The sequence below is a fragment of the Lepisosteus platostomus genome, chromosome 5 (genome assembly GCF_059453375.1).
Source record: "Lepisosteus platostomus isolate fLepPlt1 chromosome 5, fLepPlt1.hap1, whole genome shotgun sequence".
NCBI lineage: Eukaryota > Metazoa > Chordata > Actinopteri > Semionotiformes > Lepisosteidae > Lepisosteus > Lepisosteus platostomus.
In genome coordinates this window covers 42,284,924-42,291,822 of record NC_142615.1, presented here as the reverse complement: position 1 = coordinate 42,291,822, position 6,899 = coordinate 42,284,924, and the positions used below count along the sequence as shown (strand labels likewise).

General features: G+C 40.0%; 2 non-coding genes across 2 annotated transcripts; both read right to left on the bottom strand.

Annotated features, from left to right (window-relative positions):
• Positions 1-1,765: 1,765 nt before the first annotated feature.
• Positions 1,766-1,837, bottom strand: trnaw-cca (transfer RNA tryptophan (anticodon CCA)). The gene has a single exon. It is a non-coding gene; the product is annotated as a tRNA-Trp (tRNA).
• Positions 1,838-6,555: 4,718 nt separating this feature from the next.
• On the bottom strand, positions 6,556-6,628 carry trnak-uuu (transfer RNA lysine (anticodon UUU)). The gene has a single exon. It is a non-coding gene; the product is annotated as a tRNA-Lys (tRNA).
• Positions 6,629-6,899: the final 271 nt, after the last annotated feature.

The window sequence follows — 6,899 nt, the reverse complement described above, 5'->3', positions numbered from 1 at the left end:
TTTTGCATTGATAAGAAAGATGAGCACTTTCTCTTTCGCAATGTGTGGATTTCTTGAAAAACAAGTTGTGCCAAAAACTAAATGAACACTTCCTTTAAACATAATGCAGAAGCATGTTGTCTATAACAATAAGCAGTGCGAGAAGACAGGAAGAAAGGCACCACTGGGTTTTGAACCTACGATCTTCTGTTTACTAAACAGGCGCTTTAACTAACTAAGCCACAACGCCGGCAAAGTACTTCCCTTTTACAGCCAGGTGGACACACCACTCTGTCACATCTTTGTTCGGTGTGCGGTGAGCCTGCTCGCTGAGCAAGTTGAGAAAGGATGTGAAATGGCTTTTATCCGGCAGTTTCATTACTAAGGAGCTCAATATTTTTTTTTGATGATCTACAGGGTGTCCAGTGCAACACAGGCGATGGACTGCTGGGATTTGGAGCCAGGATTTCCCGTTATCTAGACAGGTGCTTTAACCAACTAAGCCACGGCGCCGGCAGAATTCTCCTCTTTTACTGCCGATTGGACACACCGCTATGAGACACCTGCGTTCAGTAAGCGTTGAATCGGCTGGCTGAGCACGTTGCCTCCTTTACATTCAATAGGAGCCCCGACACTAAGAGAAACGTACGGAAATGGCTTTTATCGGGCACTTTTCATGTCCAGTGCGCTTGACATCTCCCACGGACGACAGAGTTCATTTACGACACTTTTCCTTTCTTTCTTTCTTCTTTCTGTACTATTTGATGGAAAAAAAAATGAGAAACCACGTAAGGTTAAATGTCTTTTTTCATGGAGAAAACGTGCACCAGGAAATGTTGTGTTTAGAAGAAGTGAGTTAACGTGAAAAGTGACCTAATTTACCGGAGCAAATGCTCACCTAGCAAGGTCTGCTTTACTACAAGAGAGAAGTAGAGTGAAAGACGTGATCATTTCACGCCGTTGTGGAACAAAACGCTTTTTTCTTAGAAATTCTAAATCAATTAGAAATTCAGAGCGACACATAAATGCTTTGTCTGTTTAAAAGTGATGATTTTTTAAAACTGATAAAAATGTAGAAAGCACGTTTCTCTCAAATTGTAGATGTGGTGGTGTACTAGTAGCGGCGCTGAACTCACCAAAGCACAATTCAGTTATGTGACGGGCTAGTGGTTTAATGGATAACGCGTCTGATTTCGGTTTATAAGATTGTCGATTCGACTTCTACCGGGGTTGTGTGATTTAAATCAGGCTCCTCAGAAATAGATGTCCGTTATGTAAATAGACCGCACCTGAAAGCAAACGTTGGGTCTGGTTTCCTTTCTTTCCTGCATGAAAAAGCAAATCGTTACAAAAAACACCAGCTAATGTCCTATAGCATTAATCATTTAAGCAAACATGAATATACTGTAGGTCTTGGTACATGGGAGTGGATTTCAACTACAATTAAAAAAGGACAAATTATAATTACAGGCTTCAGACACTTTTTCATACAAAAGTGACCAAACACTCCCTAACTTTCAGGTTTGCTTGAAACTGTACAAAAAAGCGGTCTGAAACTTCCATTCTCTGATGTCACTGTCTCTAAAGTCGGACGTGATGTTTCGCGGATGTGCAGTGTGCCTTTTCTCTTGTCGTGTTCAAGATGAAACACTGCATAAACTCCTGACTGGGTGTTCCGTACTGCTCTGTTATTTCATTCAGATTACCTAGGTGGTGTACAGATAAAACGCAACTGCGTGGTGTAAAATCTGGGTTCGGCACCAGCAGCATCTACAAACACATCAGCTGACCTCGACGTGATTTGAACACGCAACCTTCTGATCTGGAGTCAGACGCGCTACCATTGCACCACGAGGTCACTCACTGCAAGGGCTTTTAATTCACCCAAAGAGAACAATCAGCGTCCCTGAAAAAGATTTTCAAAAAAGATTTCATTCTCTCCTGTGAGGAGCGCCGCTATTCCAACGAGGGTCTCTTCTTCCCAGACCACAGATTATTCTTCCTGCCCGGCTCTTTCACAGAGAGCAGACACACCGTCCCCACTAATGTCTTCACTACATCTACAGATCTGACCCCCTACAGCCCCGATATTCCTGGACAGGATATTTACCACCAGCCTCGTGAACTTCTCATCTTGTCCTCTCCCAGGAGGAGAACAATTAACACAGCATCCTCTCTCCATTTAGCAAATAACACAAAACACTGTTTACCTGTGAAGACAGAAACCCAGGCTGCTCCAGGTGAGGCTTAAACTCACAAACTCAGCATGACTCCACTGATTATGTCATTTGACATGGCCTGAACCAGGATAGAGATTGGAAGTCGAGAAGTTATGGTGTTGTTTTAATACTTGCCTACTCTTTTAATTTTAAATAAAAAATATTTTATTTTGGAGTACTTTCAATTGATAATCCTAGTCCCGATGAACGATTCTGGGCCATGGTGCATCTTGAAGAATGTTCTTATAGGCTTCAGTTTGGAAAAGTGCGCTCTTCAGAAGCTACCGAAACTGCTAATGGTTACATAACACTTAATGCAAAAGCAACGTCCGGGTTTGAAAAAGAATATTACTTGCTATGAATACAAACACTGTTACAGGAGGCGTTAGGGCTATTTTATCTTAGATCATCAATTCATCTTACATTTCTTCTCCATCTATATCAACAGCGTAATCGCTACCGAGCGCTAAAGGCAGGTCCTGGCAATACAATCTTCTTTAGAAAACATTTTTAAAGCTATTTCCACTACCATCCCTAAAGTAAAAGATACCGATTGCACGCAACTCATAAAATATCTTTTCCAGGGACGTTGTAGCTAGATGCAAATTACAATCGAAAGTGTATCAGCTTTAAAATTTTCTTTTGGATCCACAGGACAATCAGTACGAGACTCAAAATATACCTGTGATTGATTGTATAGCATAGATTGAACAGCATTTATGTTAAAATTAAGGTAAATATATCAAAATATCAACATCCAACTTCACAGTGCTAACGCAACAATGCTTGTCAAATTCTCAAACAAATCCGCATTGTATTTCTAAACTATTTTAGCAGAGGATACAACAGGAGTATAAATGATATATCCCGCCAGCCCTTCAAAGATACTTTTCCATGGGTGAATATGGATTTCTGGGGAGTTGCGGTGTTGATCACTATTGGACTTCCCTGGTCTCAAGTGTTGTTGTTGGACACGGGCAAAAGACTCGCATTTTCGGCAAATATAAAGAGGGTTAAAGGTTCGGCTTTTGTGGAGACAGTGTTTACATTGACAATAATAATAATAATAATAAGAAGAAGAAGATCGTCCCTGGGTGGTTTTGAACCACCAACCTTTCAGTTAACCGCCAAACACGCTTGCCGGTTGCACCACAGAGACTGATGAGAAAGGCTTTGCTCCATTCGCACCTTTCTGGTAAGAAAATAAACATTGCTTGCATTTTCTTGCCAGTCGGCAATATTCCTACTGCTCTGATAGCCAAGAATTAAATTTCATTTTTCACAAGCTGTATGAATTTCTTGAAAAACAAGTTGTTGCAGAAAGGAAATGCATTAATGCATTAAACTAAATCAAGCCCTATGCGGTTGTCCAAAATGGTACTTTCTGCACAAAAAGACAGGAAGAAGGGCACAGCTGGGATGTGGAGCCAGGATCTCCAGTTAACGAGACAGATACTTAAAGCAACTAAGCTACAGCGCCAGCAGAATTCTCCTCTTTTACAGCCGCTTGGACACACCACTCTGAGACACCTGCGTTCAGTAAGCCCTGAGTCTGCTGGCTGAGCAAGCTGCCTCCTTTACACAGAACAGGAGCCCTGACTGTAAGAGAAACGAAGAGAAATGGCTTTTATTGGGCACTTTTCATGTCCAATGCGCTTGACATCTCCCACAGACGGCAGAGTTCATTTACCACACTTTTCCTTTCTTTCTTCTTTCTGTACTCTTTGATGAAACAAAACGAGAAATCATGTAAGGGAAAATGTCTTTTTTTCATGGAGAAAACATACACAAGGAAATGTGTTTAGAAGAAGTGAGTTAACATGAAAAGTGACCTAATTTACCGGAGCAAATGCTCACCTAGCAAGATCTGCTTTACTACAAGAGAGAAGTAGAGTGAAAGACATGATCATTTCACGCCGTTGTGGAACAAAACACTTTTTTTGTCAAGACAGAAAACAAGGCTGCTCCAGGTGAGGCTTAAACTTTCAGCCTCGGCATGACTCAACTGATTATGTCATTTTACTGTACATGGCCTGAACCTGGAAGAAGATTGGAAGTTAAGACGTTATGGTGTTGTTTTAATACTTTCCTACTCTTTTAATATTCAGGTTAAATATTTTATTTTGGAGTACTTTCAGTTGATATTAATCCTAGTCCCAATGAACGATTCTGGGCCATGGTGCATCTTAAATAATGTTCTTATAGGTTTCAGTTCTGAAAACAACTCAGTAGCAGGCTATGCGGAACAAGCAAACACATTAGAACTGTTGTGAATGCAGTGGAAATAATTAAGTCACTAAATAACAAGCTTATGCACCACTCGCTTGAAAATTGTTATATTTAACAAAAATTGCTTTCCAGACACCACAACTATTCACAATAATTTTGTCAATACATGTCTTAATGAAAAGTGTATTTTTTAAATAATTAACTTTAATGTCCATCTTTATTAGTAGATGTATTACATGTACAGCCTTTAATATGCGATAGTGAATTTTCAGGTATCCTGGGGAGGGAAGAAAACTGAAATGAAGGAAATACATATTTAAAGGGGTGTGTTCTGTCATATCTGGGCATTTGAATAGATTTGTTGTATAATTTATTGTGATTTCACTCTATACTTGTGTTTCTCAGGAGAAAGTAGTTACATTGGGGATTTGAGGGTACAGAAAATACATTGTGCTGTATGAGTAAATGTAAGGATATGTTGAAAAAAACGTATTGTCACCTTTGTGAATGTCATTATTAGATACCTGTTGATCGTTCAGCGACCTAGGCCTCCCTCTGGACTCTGCACTGAGTTGAAAGCTACGTGAGCTCCTCACTGCTTGTCCTGTATTGTTACCTGTGCTCTCGTCTATATTATCTACGTACAGCACAGCACCAAGAACACCATAAACTTTGTGACAGAAAGTGCTTAAGAGCATGAAAAATATTGAACATTTTAAACATTAATAGAACAACTTCTATGTTATACTGAGGGACAAAAGACCATCTATTTCGCAGGTTCACAGTAGTTGCAAGAAAATCAGTCACCTGACTAGGGACCTAGAGATAAAAAGCTCGATATTCTACTGACTGGGCTATTCCTGTCTACTCAGCTTCTCTCTGAAACAACGTTTTTCAAGAAATTTGCCAAATTTGAAATACAATACTTGCTTAAAAGTGCAGATTATTTTTTACCCAAAACTGCAAATGGAGAAAACTGACTTGTTGGAGTCTCTGTGGTACAATTGCTTAGTGCGGTCAGGGTGGGACTCAAATGATAATAAGGTGATGGTTCAAGCGCATCCAGGCACGCCTTTCTCACTGTTCCAACGTGAACATCATTTATGGAAAAAATGGCATAAAATGTTTAACAGATTATTGACCTTATTGATACCGAAGTCTTAGCACTTGGCCACCACGCCTGCAGTGCCGCTTACTTTCCCATTAAGGCTAGCATGTTTTTTAAAATATAAAAAAGTTAAATCTTTGAGCACAAATTGCCATGGTAGGAGGAATAAAACAAATATGACTGTTCAAATTAATTCTATTGAAACTGATTTAATCGCGCAGAATCTACAACAACAAAACCATGATTCTTAACAAGGAGATACTGGGCAGCAGTGGGATTCCGACTCATGCCTTCGAAGAGACGGAGCTTTAATCCAGCTCCTTAGAGCGCTCGGCCGGGTTACCCTTGATAGCAGCTTTTCAGCACTTGTAGTCTGACTTTGTGGTGTTATTCTGCATGGAAGAGACTGCACCTCCTTTTTCTGAGATGCTTTCTCTCGCTTGGTGAAATATTCACTTCTTTGGCCCTCTGAATATAGTTCTTCTGTTAAGCAGGCTTCAGACTCTGCTTATAGCACCCGTGTAGAGATTTTATTTTTACAGGAAGACGCATTCCGAAACGTATCTCTGTAGTTTTTTAAAAGCTTTGAACAGCGTATTTTATACAACGCACAAACAGTATTCTAAATTCACACGTCAGATCTGTGCAGCAATCTTACTCGATTTGACTGTGATTCTGAAATACTTCTAGCAAACATATTCAGGTTTCCTTGAACCTTTCATAAAAAAAATTACTTTGCGATGTTCCGCAGATGTGCAGTGTGCCTTTCCTTTTGTCGTATTCAAGAGTACTCACTGCGGGAGCTCCTCACTGCGTGTCCTTTACTCTACTGTGATTTCTTTTAATTTATTTACGTGGAGTGTGGTGAGAAGATCACCTTGAACATTTTTGGTTTGTGAAAGGAAACACTAAAGAAAATACAAGTGATGAACATTTAAAATAACCACAGTACAGCTAGAAGAGGGAAAGATAAAAGACAATTTAGAATGACATTCACAATAGATTGAAGAAAAGCACAACCGCCCAAACAGGGACTTGAACCCTGGACCCTCAAATTAAAAGTCTGATGCTCTACCAACTGAGCTATCTGGACTTTAGAAAAAACAAAGCCACTGCCGGGATCCTCGCAAATCACATGTCTCTTCTTGTGCCGAAGTGCAGTCATACCTGACCCATCTGGAATGACCACTGACAGACTTTATCCAGAAGCGACGGCACAACTCCCAGTAGAATGAGCGAGAAATACAGAACGACACGAGGAGTCAAGGGGCTCCCACAATTCATCTTTCCTCACATTACTGATTTTTTCACTAAGAATTTGACCTTTTCACAATCAGATTTTTTCTCATTTAATAAGATCTTTT